The sequence below is a fragment of the Paroedura picta genome, chromosome 2, assembly GCF_049243985.1.
Source record: "Paroedura picta isolate Pp20150507F chromosome 2, Ppicta_v3.0, whole genome shotgun sequence".
NCBI lineage: Eukaryota > Metazoa > Chordata > Lepidosauria > Squamata > Gekkonidae > Paroedura > Paroedura picta.
Window position 1 is genome coordinate 100,395,896 of NC_135370.1, and position 20,968 is coordinate 100,416,863.

Below are 20,968 nucleotides of genomic sequence, written 5' to 3' on the forward strand. Positions count from 1 at the left end.
CTGATTCGTGTGATCTTGCCAAGGTTTCCCTTACGCAAGAGGCTGCATTGCACTGTACTGCATACGGAGTCAATCATGTTGGGCAGTGGGTGGCCAAAGTTCTTCAATGACTGATAGTCCCCAAATCCATCTCCTTAGTAGAAGAGGAGAAGAGCTGGAGTTTTATACCCTGATTGTTACTAACCAAAGGAGCCTCAAAGTGGCTTACAATCACCTTCCTTTCCTCTACCCACTCCTCCTGAGAGATAGGGGAAGGGAGCTGAGAGAGATCTGAGGGAACAGTGACTGGCCCAAGGTCACCCACCTGGCTGCATGAAGAGAAAGAGTGGGAAATCAAACCTGGTTCTCCAGATTAGGGACTGCCACTCTTAACCACTTCACCAAGCTGGCTCTCATGGTGAGACTTACGCTCTTTTATTTATTTATTTGTTTGTTTGTTTTGTTTGTTTGTTTGTTTATTTATTATACTTCTATACCGCCCTCCCTGGAGGTTCAGGGCGGTTTACATTATAACAGAGAACCATACATAAAACAGTCTGTAGAACATGTACATCGATAACCAACAATTGCAACCAAACACAACACAGTATAACAGTAAACAATAGTAATACAAACAGGTCCAGGGCTTGTTGATGGGATTCTGAGGGGGGTGGCTTATTGATTGAATTCTGAGGGGGGGGTGGGGGGGAGCAGGGGCCCTTGGTCACTGTAGATTACGTCTGGTCTCGGCCAAATGCCTGGTGGAGGAGCTCCTTTTTGCAGGCCCTGCGAAACTGTTTAAGCTCCATCAGGTCCCTGATATCCTCTGGGAGCTCGTTCCACCAGGTAGGGGCCAGAACAGAGAATGCTCTGGCCCTGGTCGAGACCAGACGTCTTTAGGGCCAGGGATCCTTAGCTGATTGGAGGCAGTAGAGCGTGGAGCTCTTTTGGGGGCATAGGCGGGGAGGCGGTCCCTCAGGTACACTGGGCCCTGACCGCGTATGGCCTTGAAGGTAATTACCAGAACCTTTAGTCTGATCCAGAATTCAACTGGTAACCATTGCAGCTGATGGAGAATAGGCCGGATATGGGACCTCCACGGTGTTGCCCTGAGGATCCTGGCTGCTGCATTTTGAACTAGTTGTAGTTTCCGGGTCAGGGCTAAGGGCAGGCCTGCGTAGAGCGAGTTACAAAAGTCCAGTCTAGAGGCTACCAGGGGAAAGACACAAACAATGTCATGCAGAAATTGTACAGTTCTTGCAAAATCCCATTTTATAACATTGTACTGGATTCAGGACTGGGAGTCCTAATGCTCCACCCTTAATATTTACAGGATAATATAATTAGGCAGAAAAAATACAGCACATTAAAAGAAAAGAAAGGGAAAAAAGTCATGTTGCTGAACCTACATTATAGTATAAGTCACTGCTCTGTTACTTTTACCTGTCGAGGTATTTCCTTTAACCTTTCTCGTATATGCAGGGAGTTATATCAGTACTGTACTGGGGTGAATCTTATCAGTGTTCTAGCTGCTGACCATCAAAAATATTTAGCAGGGACTATAGGATTCACAGAGGGAGAAGCCTTATGCAATAGGCACTGCAGTGCGGGGAAATAAATAATTTCCGTAACAATTGAGTATTTATGAAATCCATGAATGAAATTTACGAATCTTGAAATTTGAAATATAGAAAAGATTGAATATAAAAATGATTGAATTCAGATATTAATGTACTGACCATATTGCTAAGAACCATTCAAATCAGGATGGTTAGAGAAGAGTTGCCTGAAACTCAGCCCCTCCAAGACAGAGATCATGTGGCTGGGCAGAAAGGCAGCATATTTAGAAGCACACCTACCAACCTTGGCTGAGGTGCAGCTTGACATCATGCCCTCTGCCGGATCACTGGAGTGTGCTGATAGGCAGTCCATTTTCCAAGACATGGCCATTGAATTTGCCCGGGTAGCTGGGAAGGCTGCCCCCCCCGAACTCCTCCCCCAGGCTGAAGCTGTTCCCAGGCGCTCCTCTCTGAGGTGGCGATCAGGCTTCCGGGCGCCTGGGAAGGGCTGTCTCCTAACCTCCCCAGGCTAAAGCCTTCCCATGCGCCTGGGAGCGCGATGGAGGGCTCTCAGAGCTGGCGATTGCGCTCCCCGGCACCTGGGAAGGCTTTTTCCTCTCCCCCCAGGTGCCGGGGAGCGCGATGGGTGGCTCGGAGAGCCAGCGATGCCACTCCCCGACGCCTGGGAAGGCGTTCCCCACTCGGGCTTGGCTACGGGGGGCTACGGGCCTACCTGCTCTCTTGGCGGCCAACAGAGGAATGGCCACTGTAGGGTGAAGGCCTTGTGGGGGGGTTGGATGGGTTGGGAGGCGCTTCACGCCTCCTGCCTGGTTCATGCTGGGGCAAGGAGCCAATCAGCGCTTTGGGGCCGGACTAACAAGTGGAGGGCCCAATCGGGAGGCGCTTTGCGCCTCCCGATTGGGCCCTCCACTTGTCAGTCTGGGAGAAGGGGCCAATGGGCACCCTTCCTCATCCTGGACAGGGCCCACCCAAAGGGCCCTTAGTCTTTTATTTTTACCGCTCCCGTGGAGAGATTTAAAGATTGGCGATTGTATGAACTACAGAATCGTTTTGAAGGAAAATTCTTAGAAGTTCTTCACAAGCATGCTAAGGTCAAATTCTGTCTTTGTTTCCTTTGGCAGCCTCCAAGGAGCAAACTTAGCCAGTTCTGTGTACCGACACTCTTCAAGATGGATAGGGCACCATGACTAGTACAGATGAAAAGACTTTTGCTGTCATCTCATCCATCACCTGGCAGCTATGATAAGATTGCTCTTTGCTTTGTAGTGTTTCCGCCAGTCTCCTTCTAATGTCTCAAGCCATCAGTGTTCAGTTGTTGCTTCCCTTGAACAAACATGCCTCTCCACTACGAATATCTTTGATGGATTGACGAACACCAAGTGAACTAAACAGCAAGGTTTTTCAACTGATTTAGCTAGGTCAGGGTCTCAGCTCTACAGATCAATTTTAGAATCGCTGTGATGGAGCAAATCCCTGCTGAAATTAATAGTGTTTGCACTAACATCGTCACAGCACTGTAGCCTTCACATCTCTTCTTCTGGAATAGCTTACCAAAGTAAACGGTCACTCTTAAGATATATTGTTTAGTGGCTACAACAAGAGAAACTGATGCTTAGATACACATTTTGCAATGTTTTGCTTTCCTCTTTGCCATCTTCTGTTCTTCTACCAACGCTAACAGCATTTCCCTTCTTAAATCTATGTACACATCAATCTATTCATCATTACTCATTATGTGAACAGAAGACACCCTTTCCATGGTTAATTGCTGTTTTTGAGTATGATTTTATATGCTGGTTTCCTCTCAAGCTAATTTATTCATGTTGTAGTGCTGCTTTATGCTATGATATTTGTTGAAATTTGAAATTTTAATATTTGAATTTTAGATATGGGGTTGGACACTGTTGAACAGATGTGTGACAAATTTTTGCCAAATTTCCCCTATCCCAGCAGCTCTCCAATTTTTTTCCTGAGCCGGGGGCAGCTTGTTCCTCTGGAACCACATTTGAGCTACAGCAAGAGAAGGCAGATGAAAAAGTCATGCTTCACAAAGCAGAAATCTTACCAAGTATGGTAGATTTTGAAGGGATCTAAAACATTGTATTGTTAAATTAACTGTTACCTGCTTTGTGAACTTTCAGATATTATAAATAAATAAGTAAATGAAGGCTGCTTTTTAACAAGCTTTTATATATAAGCACATATTCCAAGTATATTACAGTCAGCAGCACACTTACTATCAAGCAGGCACTTGAGTTGTAGGATCCAGTGGCTGTGCCTTTTTCCTTATAATGTCTGGGTTTATCATTTTAAAAATTAATGAAAGGACTTTTATAATTCTGACTTTTTGCTTCATGTTGAATAAAAACCTAAAACAAAAAGTATTGTGACCTGGTAAAGTTTTCACCATAAAACACCATAAAAGTATTTATCTAACTGTGCTGTGATTAAAATCATATAAAACACTAAGCCTGTACCAATGATGCAGAGAAAGCCATCTCAGTTGTCCTGGAGAGATGCAAATGTTGGAATATGCAAGATCTGAAGTGCATAATTGAGCAGGATATAAAAGGTGACCTCCAGGGGGCATCAGAGAAGACAAGATCAAGAGATAGGACTGCAACTTCCTGATGATTGTCAAATGATCTCCTCCATTGACCTGATTGGCTCAATAGGAGACTTCCTGCTTTTTTGTTATACTTCCTCTCTGCTTGCTTCCAAAACTGTTGAACAACTGAAGAGTAACTGCATCTAGTTAGTTTGGTCTCTTTCTATATATAGTTGTTTCTCTTCATAAATAAACTATTTCAGTCTTTAAGCAGCCTGGTGGTTTGCTCTCTCTACATATTCAAACTCTGCCAACAACAAAAAATGACAGATTTGATGGTGCCTAGGTCAATTGTGAGCATTTTGTCTTACCAAGGACTGACAAGCACTACCTTCTCCTGCACCATCACAAGCTGGGTTCAAACCAAGCCCATGATGGATGGGGAATAAGCTACAACCTTGCTAAGGATTGATGCTCTTGTCATTGTGGTATTGGGCCACTGTGGCTGGACAACTAACTCTGGTTGAATCCCTCAAAGTGGATTCAGTGAATTTGAGAAATGTTCCTCCCATGCCACTCTAGCAATGTGTATAGCAGCAGCACCGAAAAAATGGGGAAAGCCTTATCCTCCTCCTCCCACCTTATAACTTCTCTTGTGGAATCCAAGGTAAGCTTTAGGACAGCATGTCAGGAGCTTGCTCTGGATCCAAGTAGCATAGAACAGATGGGGAAAACTCCTGGAACCTGCCATGGCATCCACATGAAGAGGTAGAAAGGAGGGGAGGATGTCCCTGTCCATGCCAATGTATCTGAGGTTCATGCCAATGTAACTGCAGGGGTGGTGGAACTAATGGACCAGCCTTCTCCCATCTGTATTGCTGCCACTGCTTAGGTCCAGTGCAACCTAGACTAAAGCTTGGTATTTTGAAAAGCAATTTTCTCAAGCCAGTCTTTTAGCCAAATATTCTTGTTCCTTGTTCTATCTTCCCTGTTCACAAGCCATAATCAGAGGTGTTTAGATACCTAAATTCTGTTATGCTACTCTCCTAATAATCAGAATGAGGTGGATCTTTCAGAGGATATCCAAGTCCATCCAACAAGGGGGGGAGGGTGGAGAGAAAGAATGGCAGGGAACAGACTAGGGGTTAAAGATTTTGCATTGAAAAGTCTTCATCTCTCAAAATTCTCTTGATCAGGGTCATCCAGTCCAACCCCCTGCACAATGCTCTCCTAAGCCTCAATCATGGGGCCTTGGATGCATTGTGCAAGGGGTTAGACTAGATGACCCTGGAAGTCCTTTCCAATTCTATGGTTCTATGCAGTCCTCTTTGCCAAGATCTCAAACAAATGTATGATGCAACTTAAGAAGGCAGAATAAACTGAAACTGAAAAAAAAAATCTGGTTGATTTAAATCATGGCTATATTAGCAGAGGAATGTACATTAGATTTCTACTTTTCCATATTTGGGTCATCTGGGAATAGGAGTACTCTATAGTCTTCCACCTACCATTTCTAAGATCCGGTATTGTATAGTGATTAGACTAGGAGTTGAGGGACCCAAACTCAAATTTCTTATTAGGCTTTAAAACTCATTTGTTCAACCAGTCACCGTCTGTCAACATAGCCACAGTTTTGTGAAGATAAAATGGAGAAGGTGCCCTAAGCTTCTTAGAAGAACTTAAACATGATGGATAGAAAGACAGATTAGAATACAGTGATTTGGGACCTGAATCAGTTGTGACAATCTAAATCCCAGCAGTAGAACAAAAGCACCTGCTTCCCTATCAATTAATCCTTGCAATTTATTATCTGAATCACAAGATTGACCCTAAGATTGTTCCATATTCCTGTTGGCGCCTGTAATAAAATCATAACAATACGAAAGACTATATGTAGGCCCTCTAAACAATAAAATTCATTTAATTTATTAATAAAACCGGATGTGCATCTCCATTGCCAGAACTATAAAGAATCCGGTAGTAACTCACTTCACATCAGCTAACTCCACATCATTGCATTTCATGAGAATGGCACTGTTATTTTTAGATGGAAGATAAAATCACTGAGACAAGGTCTTATCACATCCTGTAATATAATTTAAATGTACTGTTTCACAGTAAGAATAATCAAGCTGCCATGGTTTTAACATGAAAAAAAATCTCTATTAATTATGTATTCTGAAAGTGGCAGATGGAAGCAAAATGAGAACAGAATTATACTTTTCAGGTTGATGCATGTCTTGCTCAATAAAATGAAAATATCACCCATTTCTGAAATAACTGCAAGGCAAGAAAGTTTCACCTCATAAAACATGGATTCCCCAAGCAGTTTTAATAAGTAGCAATATGACATTTACTATATTTATTATGCTTGCTATTTACACAGGATTTGGGAGATTTGATCTTATGCTTGTTCAGTAGGCTTTATGCAAACACAGATACTTGGTCATCACAATCTAAGGTGGCAGTTTTTTATCCCTTTGAACTCAAGATAGAGGCCTTGTCTAGTTGCCAGCCATGGTTTTAAATAGACAGAAGGTAACAGTGTAATCCTAAGAATACTTTCCAAGGAGAAAGCCCTACTGAATAAACCTGACTAGGATTCTGAGCAGAGCAGCTTAAGATTGTTCTCAGTAGAGGAATCATAGAAACTGAAAATAATACTCTGTAAGGAGCCAAGAGCAAGAGCTAAAGAACTCTGGCTGTTGGCTTTTCACCTGAGGATCAAGCCGAAGGTTTCAGTGAAGTGTAGGACTGTTTGTGGAGCAGTTCAGATGGATCAAAGTGGTGTGAAGACTGAAGAAGGTTGCGTAGTGACATGTACCATCTGTGGAATGTTTGTCTTTTTACCTCAGGGGGACAAGTTTTACAAATGCAGCAAGTGCAAATTAGTGGCTCTGCTGGAGGAGAAGGTCCAGGGATTAGATAAACGATTGAGGAGGGAAATCTATCAAAACAAAAACAAAATCAGGAGCACCTAATACAGGAGGGTAATAATTGAAAGAATGTTACACATAGGAATAGAAGAATAAGGAGAAGGTCTGACCCACTGATACTCAGCAATTGGTTCCAAGGTCTGCCTGAAGAGGTTGATTCAGGAACCCAGGAGCATGTGCAATCCCCCATAAAGAACAAGCCCCAACATAGACCAGGAAAAAAGTCACAGGCCCCCACAGGTAGGTGTTCTAGGTCTTCTCCCCTGACAACCGCTCAAAGCTCAGGAAACACTTCACAGTCCCCCACAAGAAAGAGTTTCAGTTCTGCTCCCAAGGGTACAAAGAAACAGGTACTAGTAATTGGGGATTCCTTGCTAAGAGGTGTAGAGGCCGAAGTGTGTAGACCAGACTTGTTGTCTTGAGAGGTCTGCTGCCTACCTGGTGCACGCATCAAGGATGTGACAGAACAGCTGGACAGGCTCATCAAGCCCCCTTCTCATCCATGTAGGAACAAATAATACTGCCCAGCAGAACATGGAACATATTAAAAAAGACTTTGTGGATCTGGGGGGAAAGGTAAAGGACCTGGGAGCACAGGTTGTGTATTCATCAGTCCTTCCTGTAAGTGGCTGAGCCATAGGAAGAGAGAGAAAAATTATGCAAGTAAATGACTGGCTATGTCAATGGTGTCGACGGGAACAATTTGGATTTCTGGATCATGGTCAATGATGCCAATATAAGGGGCTATTATCAGGAGACGGCGTGAACCTCATAAGGAATGGAAAAAGCATTTTTGGGAGAACCCTTGCACACCTGGTGAAGAGGGCTTTAAACTAGACACAAAGGGGGAGTGAGACGTAAATTCAGAACTTGGTGTGATGGCAAGATCTGAACATGAGAAGATCTCAAATCTACGGGGAATGTTACATAGGCAGGGAACTACTAGCTTACAAGGAAGTTCAAAAACCAAAACTATGAGGCACACAAAGGATGGATTACGATGTCTCTACACTACTGCACAGACTATGGGAAACAAGCAGGAGGAACTAGTAGTCATAATAGAGGAAGGGGGCTATGACCTAATAGGAATCACAAAAACTTGGTGGGATAATACTCACAATTGGAATACTAAAATTGAGGGGTACAATCTATTCAGAAGGGACAGACAAGAAAAGAAGGGGGAGGTGTAGCAATATATGTTAGGAATCTTTAAACTTGTGAAGAAATACAGGTACCCGAGCATGAAAGTTCAGTTGAATGTATTTGTTTAAATATAAAAGGAAAAGGAAATGAGAGTGGTATTATTGTGGGGGTCTGCTATAGACCACCAAGCCAGTCAGAGGACTTGAATGAGATACTGCTAGACCAAATTACACAATTTTCAAAAAAGGAGGAAACAGTGGTCATGGGTGGCTTCAATTACCCAGATATCTGTTTGGAAGACCAACTCTCCTAAAAATGCAAACTCCATTAAATTCTTAACTTGGCTTGCCGAAAGCTTCATGTCCCAGAAAGTAGGGAGGGAAACCAGGGGCTCTCCTATTTTAGACTTGATTCTCATCAATAGGGAAGAACTGGTAGATGAGGTAGAAGTAGTGGGCACACTTGGTAGCAGTGACCATGTGCTTTTGGAATTTTCAATTGTGGGAAAGAGAAAACCCTTGCATAGTCATACATATGGACTGGACTTCAGGAAAACTGATTTTCACAGACTTAAATGTATGTTGCGTAGAGTCCCGTGGTCAGAAAGACTTAACGAGATGGGAGTCCAGGAGGACTGGGAGTTTCTTAAAAGTGAAATACTGAAGGCTCAATCACAAACAATTCCCTTGAGAAGAAAAGATGGAAGGAGCTTAAGGAAGCCAAGTTGGCTCCATAAGCAGTTGTCAAAAGATTTGAGGAATAAAGAAGAGTCATTTAGGAAATGGAAGGAAGGCCTTAATACCATGGATGAGTATAAACAAATAACCAATAATTGTAGGGGGAGTGTTAGAAAGGCTAAAGCTCAATATGAGCTTAGGCTAGCAAGAAATGCTAAACATAACAAAAAAGGCTTCTTTAGTTATATTTCAAGCAAGAAAAATAATAGGGTCACCATAGGACCACTGCAAGGACAAGAAAGTGGAATTATAACAGATGATGAAGAGAGGGCTGAACTGCTTAACTCCGATTTCTCCTCAGTCTTCTCGTGAGGGAAATAGTGATCAATGTGGCAAAACTGTAACACAACACGGGAGATAGGAATGGTGGCCTAGGATCACTGTTGGAGCAGTCCACAAACACCCAGTTTCTTTAAATGAAACAAAGTCTTCTGGGCCAGATGAACTGCATCCAAGCGTACTAAAAGAACTTGCAGATGTCATCTCTGAACCTCTGTCCATTATTTTTGAAACTTCTTGGAGAACAGGTGAGGTGCCAGATGATTGGAGGCGGGCAAATGTTCCCCCCATCTTCAAGAAAGGGAAAAAGGAGGATCCGGGTAATTATCGACCCGTCAGCTTGACATCTGTAGCTGGCAAAATTTTGGAACAAAAAATCAAACACTCAGTCCTTGAGCAGCTGGAACTGAGAGCTGTGATTTCTAAGACTCAGCATGGATTTCGCAAGAACAAGTCATGTCAGACCAACCTTATTTCTTTTTTTGAGAAAGTGACTTGCTGGATCAGGGGAATGCCATGGACGTCGTTTATTTAGATTTCAGTAAAGCTTTTGACAAGGTTCCACATGATATTCTTGTTCACAAGTTGGTAAAATGCGGTATGGATCCTAATTCTGTCAGGTAGATCAATAACTGGTTGACAAATCGTATCCAGAGGGTACTTATTAATGATTCAGCATCTTCTTGAAAAAGAGTGACAAGTGGAGTACCCCAAGGATCTGTCCTGGGGCCTGTGTTGTTCAACATATTTATAAATGATTTGGATGAGGGATTAGAGGGGATAATTATTACATTAATAGATGATACTAAACTGGGAGGGGTACCAAACACAACTGAAGACAGCAACAGAATACAGGATGATCTTGATAGGCTCGAGAAGTGGGCTAAACTGAATAAAATGAAGTTCAATAGGGACAAATGTAAAGTTCTGCATTTAGGTAGGAAAAACCAAATACACCAATATAAGATGGGGGAGACTTGTCTTGGCAGTAGCATGTGTGAAAAGGATCTAGGAGCCTTAGTAGACCATGCATTGAACATGAGTCAGCAGTGTGACTCAGAGGCAAATGGGATTTTGTATCAAATGGAGTATCGTGTCCAGATCACAGGAGGTGATGGTACCACTGTACTCTGCTCTGGTTCAGCCTCACTTGGATTAGTTTCAGTGTGTTCAGTGTAAATATATGTTGGAAACTAAAGAGTATCAGCATTCCAATGGCTTTAAAGTACATGGTAAAGAATTTATTAATTGTGAGTCCAGTAATACAGTATATATGATTATATGCAAATGCAAACTGTGCTATGTGGGAATGTCATCCAGACCTCTTAAAATTAGAATATCAGAACATAGGAGCCGACTGAGAAACAAGATTAAAGATGCTCCTCTCGTCTCACATTGGTTGGAACATAATCATAATTTAGAAGAATTCATATTCTTAGGACTGGAACAACTTCAACATTATCATCCGCCTGAGAAGACTACTATATCATTGTGCCTCATGATTTCCTTTTTTCTTCTGAGTCCACATTGAGGAATCCACAGTTCTATACTTGATTAGTGCAGGGGGTTGGACTAGATGACCCATGAGGTCCCTTCCAACTCTATTATTCTATGATTCTATGAAAAGGACCCTGGCTATGTAGCAATGGAGACCTCCATAAATGTGCATAGCAATGTAGAGTGGTTGGAGTGCATTATCAGGACTGAGAAAACCCTTGTTCATATAGAAGAAAATGGTTTTGATACTACCTGAAGGAGTCTCAATCACTTTCCCTTCATCTCCCCACAACAGTCACCCTGTGAGGTAGGTGGGGCTGAGAGAGCTCTGAGAGAAACTGTTCTGTAAGAACAATTCTAAAAGGATTGTGACTAATAAAAGGTCACCCAGCTGGCTGCATATGGAATCCAACCCAGCTCTCCAGATCAGAAGTTGCGGCTCTTAATAACTATACCAGGCTGGCTGTTTACATGAAGTACACACTCCAACTTATTTATCTCATAGGATGGTTGTGAATAGAAGAAGAGAAATACATGAATGCTGCCCTGAGCTTCTTTGATGAAGGAAAGAATAAACTAATATGATGATGGTAATTATAGAATGCCAAATTTAAGACACCTTAAGTGAACCAAATGGCTGAGCCACCAAATTATGCTTCTGGTTGGAAAGAAAGTTGGGGCATAAATGCAATAAGCCATTAAAACACCAGACATATTCTTTTTGAATAATGGATAGGATGACTAGTCTGGCAGTTCCTGGGATGTGGCATCTCCATTTTCTTATTGTCTTCCAAATTTACCCCCCCCCCCATACACACACATACCAGGAGTGCTGACCTTGACAGTCCATGGGGTTGTGTCATGCATAGTATTCCTTCTCCACCACTTTATTTTCTTCCCAGGAAACCTTGCACAGGGACTGGGCTGCTAGTGTATTAAAGCAGCATCCAAGATGGGACATAGTTCATTTCAGAGTCCTTGGGAGTACAGTCATCACTGCAGTGTATGCTGCAGATCCTGTGTTCCAACTGAACAGCAGGTCATAGGATTGGGCTACTAATTCAAAATGCTTTATTTCCTTTCCTTATCTTGTCTGTCTACACAACACATCTGAGAAGAAGGCCATTATAACTCCCACTTTAAAGACTGAGACCTTGAATCCTTTAAATGGACATATCCTCCACAGTGAACACCAACCCGAAATTTGGAAAGAAATCTTAGTGTTGAGAATAAACTTGAGAGCAAAACCTTCAATATGGAGGACAGACTAGTAGTTTGGGATGCTAATGTCAGAAAGAGCTTATATTGTACATTCAGGTGAGTATTTCTTAATATCAGTATTATATGCAGGCGGCTTCCAACCTCAACATCAGGGACTTTGCAGTCAACAAAAATATAGTGCCTTTCAGTAAAGGCTTTCTATTTTATGGAGGTACAGATGGGTCAGGCAATTTCCCCTGAACTAATCCCAGAGATATGCGAAAAGTCTATTAGCATGGACTTTCTCCTGACCTACTATACCTCTTCAACAATAGAACTATAAGGCCTGGGAGACTCAGCAATAAATAATTTTCTCTCCCCCATCTTTCTTTTCTTCCTATAAAATAGAGGTCAAGGAAAGAGTTAAAGTGGTGGAATTCTTCTGCCAGCATGAACAGAGCTACTCATTCTGCACATAATTTATAATGCACAAAGGAAAACACAGGGCCAGAGATCATTTAGGGTGCCACTTACCATTTTCGTCAAGGAATAAGAAGGAAGTAATTTAAAGCAAAGTCTGAAGACCTACCCTAGGAGACAGTCGAAGTTAAATGGTGCAAAGGGAAAATATTTCTAGAGCATTTGCCGTGATTATTGTTTACATCTTATCAGTAGGAATGGCTAACTTCTATATTCTCAGAACCACACTATTCTTTTGGCATGAAAAAAGCACACAAACCAACCTCTTCAGCATCACAAAGTAGTTCAACCTTGTCACAATTATGGCGCAATTAGGCTCATGCATAGACAAGAAATTATATACACCATATCCTCTAAGCCACTCAGAGTGGTACACATGATTCTCTCCTGCATTTTATCTTCATAATAACAACCCCATTAGGTAGGTTAGATTGGGAAAGAGAGAGTGCACTGTTCATACTCAAAAATACTATAATTTTTCCATATACTAAAACATGTGTCGTACTTCATTTCTACTACTGTCATGCTGTGGCAAGATTCCCGACTGGTAACTGGTGAAATAGCTTGGAGAGAAATCAGTACCTTTTTATCCAGGAGTCAGGATACCTTCACAATTACTGTTAGAACCCTACATAGCAGTACAGGTTTAACAGCATGATTTGCTAAATAAGAACACAAATGTCATGCCTGGTCAGGATGTGACCTAATTTTATTCTTCTGAGGGCTGTACTGCTTGTTATAGTATCTGAACAGTGAGAGAGAGCAAAAACTTTACTTGAAGCTTACATTTTTCCACTAGAAGGACAAAATGCCTTTTATAAAGAGCAACAAGCCTGTAACTGCATTTTCACTAAAGAGAGCCAGTTTGGTGGAGTGGTTAGGAGTGCGGACTTCTAATCTGGCATGCCAGGTTCGATTCTGCGCTCCCCCACATGCAACTAGCTGGGTGACCTTGGGCTCGTCACGGCACTGATAAAACTGTTCTGACCGAGCAGTGCTACCAGGGCTCTCTCAGCCTCACCCACCCCATAGGGTGTCTGTTGTGGGGAGAGGAAAGCAAAGGCGACTGTAAGCCGCTTTGAGCCTCCTTCGGGTAGGGAAAAGCAGCATATAAGAACGAACTCTTCTTCTTCTAAAGATGTCAGACCTTTTATTAAGATGTAAATACGTCACCTTCTTCATTATCTAACATACTTTTAAAAAGACTATCTTAACCCCTGATATGCATAGACTTTGTATCTGTTTGAAAGAGAGATGAAGGAATAGACTTTCCCATAAATGTTGCCAGGTTCCATTTGCATCACACCTTTTACAACTATTTACATAAATAGCAACAGGTTCACAAAAAGATTAGACATTTACAGAAGGGACAGACATAAGCATTCACAAGGCTGAAAAATGTTGGGCCAAAACTGGGCAACAGATGGTCTGGAAATGAATTCTATACTGTAGCTCTAAATGGGAAGAACAAGGAAAGAAAATGCTGACTGGTACAATTATAACTTTGTTTTCACAGAATTACAGAATCATAGAGTTGGAAGGGGCCATACAGGCCATCTAGTCCAACCCCCTGCTCAACGCAGGATCAACCCAAAGCATCCTAAAGCATCCAAGAAAAGTGTGTATCCAACCTTTGCTTGAAGACTGCCAGTGGGGGAGAGCTAACCACCACCTCAGGCAGCATATTCCATTTTTTTCGTGATATCTAGCTTATATCATTGTACAAATAGTTTAAACCCATTACTGTGCATCCTATCCTCTGCAGCAAACAGATACAGCATCCTGCCCTCCTCCAAGGGACAACCTTTCAAATACTTAAAGAGAGCTATCATGTCCCCTCTCAACCTCCTTTTCTCCAGGCTGAACATTCCCAAATCCCTCAACGTATCTTCATAGGGCTTGGTCCCTTGGCCCCAGATCATCCTCGTCACTCTCCTCTGTACCCTTTCAATTTTATCTATGTCCTTCTTGAAGTGAGGCCTCCAGAACTGCACACAGTATTCCAGGTGCAGTCTGACCAGTGCCATATACAATGGGTCTATGACATCTTGTGATTTTGATGTGATGCCCCTGTTGATACAGCCCAAAATGGCATTTGCCTTTTCTACCACTGCATCACACTGCCTGCTTATGTTTAGTTTACAATCCACAAGTACCCCACGGTCTCGTTCACAAACAGTGTTACCTAGAAGCGTATCCCCCATCCAGTAGGCATGCTTTTCATTTTTCTGACCCAGATGCAGAACTTTACACTTCTCTTTATTAAATTGCATCTTGCTCTCATTTACCCATTTTTTCCATTGTGTTCAGATCTCGTTGAACTCTGTCTCTAACTTCTGGAGTATTTGCCAGTCCTCCCAATTTGGTGTCATCTGCAAACTTGATGAGTAGTCCCTCCACCCCCTCATCTAGATCATTAATATATATGTTAAAAAGTACCAGACCGAGCACCGAGCCCTGAGGTACCCCGCTACTCACTTCCCTCCAGTCTGATGGAACACCATTGACAACAACTCTTTGAGTGCGGTTCTCCAACCAATTCCTTATCCACCTAACTATCTGAAAATTGAAGGAAGATTGCATTCCTTCAATTTATCCATCAGAACATCATGGGGAACCTTTTCAAAATGTTTACTAAAATCCAAGTAAACAACATCAACTGAATTTCCATGATCCAGCAAATTTGTTACTTGGTCAAAAAAGGAAACCAGGTTGGTCTGACAGGACCTGTTGGAGACAAATCCATGCTGACTTCCTTGGATCACCAAATTGTCCTCCAGATGTTTGCAGATCTCTCCCTTTAATATCTGCTCCATTATCTTCCCCACAACAGAGGTCAGACTCACTGGTCTGTAGTTTCCCGGGTCATCCTTCCTCCCTTTTTTGAAGATCGGAATAACATTTGCTCTCTTCCAGTACTCTGGGACATCTCCAGTCCTTAAAGAGATCCCGAAGATGATGGACAAGGGTTCTGCATGTTCTCCAGAATGTTCTTTGAGCACTCTTGGGTGCATTTCATCCGGCCTAGGGGATTTGAACTCATCTAGTGCAGCTAAATACCTCTCGACAACTTCTCTGTCAATGTCAATCTGCCACCCAGACACTATCCCTTGGCTACTGCCATCTCTAGATGTGCCTAAACCCATTTGACCTGTCAGGGAAAAACAGATGTAAAATAGGCGCTGAGCCTTTCTGCTTTCTCTGCATCCTCCATTACAGTTTGTCCATCTGCACCCAACAGTGGGCCTATTGCCTCCTTTACTTTACGTTTGCTCCTCACATAACTGAAAAATCTTTTCTTGTAACAGTGGGCTTCCCTGCCCAATCTTAACTCACTCTCAGCTTTGGCCTTTCTGATGATTGATCTACAGTGCCTAGTAACCTGTAGGTACTCTTCTTTATAGCTCTGTCCTTCCCTCCATTTCCTGAACATTTCCCTTTTCTTTCTTAGTTCCTCTTGAAGTTCTCTGTTCATCCAAATAGGCTTCTTAGAGCTCCTGCACTGTTTTCATCTTTCTGGGATAGTCATGGATTGAGCATGCAATAGCTTTTGTTTGAGTAGCGCCCAGCCTTCACATGCTCCCTTCCCTTCCAGCATTCTCGTCCATGGTATGACACTCATCATGTCTCTGAGTTTATTAAAGTTTGTGCTACAAAAATCCAACATTCGCGTCTGGCTACAAGCTTGCTTGCCCCTCATCTCAGAAGGAATTCTATGAGGACATGGTCACTTCCCCTAGGGTCCCCACCTCCTTCACCCCATCCACCAACTCTTGCCTGTTGGTCAGTATTAAGTCCAGTATGGCTGAACCTCTTGTGGGTTCATCTACCATTTGATAAATGAAATGTCAGCCAGGCAAGTCAGAAAGTTGCATGACTGAGGACGCTTTGCAGATTTTGTTTCCCAGCACATGTTTGGGAAATTGAAGTCACCCATGATGACAAGGTCCTGCCGCTTGGATATTTTCCCAAACTGCTCACAAAGTGCAGCATCCACATTGTCTCGTTGGTCAGGCGGTCGGTAGCAGACCAAGCAGACCACCACACTGTTTGTTTTCCCCTTGCTTATCTTCACCCAGATGTTTTCCACTTGAGATATACTCTCCTTCACTAGAATTTCCTGACAGGTAAGCCCTTTCCTCACATACAGTGCCACTCCTCCACCTCTTCGATCTATTCTGTTTTTTTCTGAACAGTTCATATCCATCCAGTATTACATTCCAGTCATGAGAATCATTCCACCAAGTTTCTGTGATGCTTACTAGATCATACCTTTCCATCAGCATGAGAAGTTCCAGCTCTTCCTTCTTATTGCCCATGCTTCGGGCGTTAGTATAAAGGCATCTGAATCCTTTTACTTTTGGTTTCCTATGAGCTGGCCTTCCTGGTTGGGCTGCCCCCAATCGGTCTCCTTCCTTACACTCCTTATGCTGAACGTTCATATGGTTGAGCCTCTTGACATGAGTAGGCATTACGTCTGTCCAGCTACACATTTAAGCCAAAAATGCAGTATTGTTTTAGTGTTTAATTGTGATCTACATACTGACAGTTGTGTTTTAAAATGGAAATTTAATCACACAACTCAGATCACTATGCATGTTTGCTGTTAAAAGTTAGAAATGTATTCCTTCCCTCTTCGAGAGACATAATCTTTCTCTAGCTCTGTTTTATTTAGTGTACTCTTGACTGAGGGACTGTCTAATTTAGGCTTTTTCAACCAGGGTTTCATGAAACCCTGAGGTTTCTTGACAGCACTGGAAGGGTTTCCTGAATGGGTGGGAGTTAATTTTTAATATATTTTTTTAAATTTGTGGAACATTTATCAGGTGATATGACTATATATGAAGATGTTGACCTGTCCCTCCATACTGAATTATGGCCCTGGAGAGGTTAGGAAGGGGAGGCATCCGGGGGGGGGGGGCATGTACACAGCTATGCTTCCCAACCTTATTCTGCATGACTTATGAGCATTTTTGAAACTCTGTAATAAATTCCACAATCATAATGCATGGATTTAAATTTGTGGCTGAATTAGTGGATTCCCAGTTATATAACAAAAGAAAATAAATATGGATTAAGGACGGAGGAACCGTGCTAGGGAGAAACTGAAACAGCTACTTTCGTTTCTCTTTGCTTTCATATGTTGTCATTGTCACGAATTTTAGTTCACCCAATTTTTACTGCTGTTGTCAAGTCTTTTCCCTCCTTTTGTTTCCACTGTCATTTAAATGTATTTATTTAGAGTATGTATATCATGGTTTTCTTGAACTCTGCTCAAGATGGCTCACAAAACAACAAACAATAAGATCATAAGAATTAAGAACTGAAGACTATCCAATAAAATAGACATATAATTTAATAGATGTGTCCTTTTCATACTATTTTAATACAATTGATGCAAAAAGTAATGCTGCAAAATATTATTTTTATAAGAAAATTAATTGTGAGGAAAGAGAAATTGATGAGAAAACAAAGACAAGTGTTCATTATGCTCAAACAAATATGCAATCAAAATGAGAATCTGAACTAGGCATGGACGGAAAAGGCCGGGAAGACACCCATATTGAATCAGGGTTAATCCCTGCTTCCACATGATGGTGCTGCCAGGCCAGCCACCAACCTGGCCTGGCACATGTTAGGCCACTATTCCCCCACTTTAAAGGAATGTGGATATTTTCCATATTCCCTTCAGCACTCCAGGTGTCAATAGGGTCTAGCCTGGTGGAGGCCTGTGTGGACAGAAAGAGCTGGGCCTGGAGGGAACAAAAAATGCCTCGCTTTGAAGCACCATGAGGTCGAATGGGACTTTTCACTTTTTTTCCAGGAAGCTGGGTTTGCATTTTCCTACCTTCCTGTAACCCCCCTCCCTGCTGCCCCCTGCACAGCAGAACTTTTCTGCTGTGGCTGTGTCCCCCATGAGGATACTTTCTGTGGTGGACTGGGCCCGCCACCATAGTGTCCCCCATGGGGACACACAAAAGTGCTGGACCAGCTCCGCCACCAAAATCTGTTCCCCATGGGGACACAAGAAACAGTGGAGCATGCTGCTCTGCCGCAACGTACCAGTGACACCCGGGCATGGCCACTATCATGCAGAATGGCCCCAAGAGAGGTTTTAAAATTTGGTCTCATCCTTAAGCTATGCTTTATTCTTGAGCTGATGTGACCTCCATTGCAGACAAGAGAAGTTTCACCTGCAGGAAGGTGAAACAATTCTCCATCCTGCAATGTTCCTGTAGCTATCACCATAGAACTAGCAAGCAGGAAGGTTGGTTGACCCAGTCTATCAGAAAGAGAAGCGTTTCACTCATTACAATGTAGATGTAAGCAGTAAGTAATGGTCAAAGGGAAATAGACTGGATCTATAGAAACAGTATGGGCAATATTTTAAGGGAAAGACATGTTATACTTAGGGTGGGTATGTTCAACTTTGTAAAGGTTATTCTACATTGATTAGCAAGTAGAATGAACAAAAGTGCTGTGTAGTGCTAATAATGAACAGCCTCCAAAACTTTGCTTCTTAGTCTAAATCTGCACTCCTCTTCTAGCTTAGCCTACTCCCTCATAAGAAAGCAGGGATGAACAGATTTCCCCTGTTCTAAAGTGGTATAGAGAAAAACCTATGGGTGTCCATTAGGTTTAGCAATGCTAGGTAAATTGAACTTTTATGTTCAAAGTAATACGTCTCTGAATACCACATGTCACAAGGAGTTGGCTGTTGTAATTAAAGAGAAGAGATTTATGAACAACTATTAGACCAACATAGTCTCTGGAGTAGGGATTATAAAATTCAAGGGTAAAGGTCAGCTCTGTTCATCTTTCAGAGGGTAGTTTTAACAGAGGAATAACACTGTGAAATGTTGTGACACTGAAAATTATTGTGTACAGAGATAGCTGTTATGATTCTAAAATATTAGTCTTGCTGGAGCAGACCAAAACTGAGCCTGAATTATTATTTATGTGTATAGCAGTTATGAGGCTCACCTGTGACTCTCATGTCATTGGTCTGTACTGGAATCAAACTACCTGTCCCCAGCTCCCATTTCCTAGTGGCAGGAGAAAATAATGAATATCAATCAAGTGGCATAAGATCACTTCCAGGTTCTACCATAGAGTTTCCACTGACTGCTAGCGAGATGAGACATCACTTCTAGGCCCTTCCTGAAAATGATGCCATGCTGTTGTTGACAGCAGCCCTCATTTCCCTGTCACCCCTCCCCTATGTCCTTTAGATTCCCAGGACATGCATAGTAACTCTAAATCCAGTCTAATCGTTCATATAAAAGGATTATGAAGGATTGATGTCTTTCCAATTGTCTTTGAATGGTTTTTATATTTGGGAATTCAAATGATCCTCTCCTTAGAGCCAAGCCCACAGTGACTGCTATAGGGTGCACAGGGCAAGATAACCCTCCCCACCCAGGCCCATCTTTAAAATTGAGATACATTTAAATTCATATACACCGAAGCATTCTGATTTTCTCAACTGCATTATTTCATGAATCACAATCACTGGGTTGTGGGGGAAAAATCAACAAGTGGGAGAATATCATACATGCACCATGTCCAAAATTAATTAGAAAAAGAAAGGTGTTTCTAACTCAAAGAAGAATAACAAGATGCAATTAGGGAATAGAACAATGATCATTCATTTTACCCATTTAACCAGCAATAGAGCACAACAGTTGCACAAAGCTCTGTGGTCTGTTAGTAGTACCTCCAGGTCATCTGATTGGCCAGTAAATGAGACCAGATGTTGGGTTCAATGGACCCCTGGTTTGATCTAGCAAACTACTTCTTATGCTGCTAAGTTACCATGCATAACTTTTCTTCTTTATCCTTTTATGCTTCAGATGTGCCTTTCATTATGTATCACTGTTCCACATTCTTCTTGACAACAGGAAAGAAATGTTACCGTGCTAGACATTCTGGTTATCTCCAAAATGATTTTTAAAAGGAGGGGGCTAGGCACATAACAATGTTGCCATAGAAACAAGGAACTATCTCATATTTTTCATTTTTTATAATAATTCCAAAACTGCAGGACTATTTCTTTACCATTCATTTTATGAAAGGCTCAGTATATTCAAAACTGATTTTACTAAAGAGCACCCATAAGAAACTCATGTTTCTCATGTTCCTTAGACCACTATTACACATTGTCAAAAGTCTGCCAAATAAGCCTTATCTTAATGCAGTGTTAGAATTCCTGTGGCTTCATTTCCAGAAGTCATTGTTGACAGACTATTCCATAGGTTTCCACCATGGAGAAGATGCTGCTCTAGATATAGTACAGACATTCTCAGAAAAAAGGAAAAGAGCCACTCATAAATAAAAACAATTTAGGAAAAGGTAGACAGACAACATGAACAATTGTATGTTCTGTGCGCTCAAATGGCACAATATAAATATGCACCTTTACTACATGTAATACACTGTTTCCTACATAAAGTGAGGAAAAGTGCTAGCCCAGTTTTGAGGACTCCCCGAGACAAGGAACATCAAGCTTTTTCAGTCTTTTGCAGATGAGATTGTGTTCTTTCTGCAAATAGTGTTCTACAGCCAGGGGTAGCAAAGGCTGTGTGCTGT

General features: G+C 42.0%; 1 protein-coding gene across 3 annotated transcripts in view; it reads right to left on the reverse strand.

Moving 5' to 3' along the window:
• Nucleotides 1–20,968, reverse strand: part of SPON1 (spondin 1) — a 383,122-nt gene that overhangs the window by 40,263 nt on the left and 321,891 nt on the right. The window lies entirely within an intron of this gene.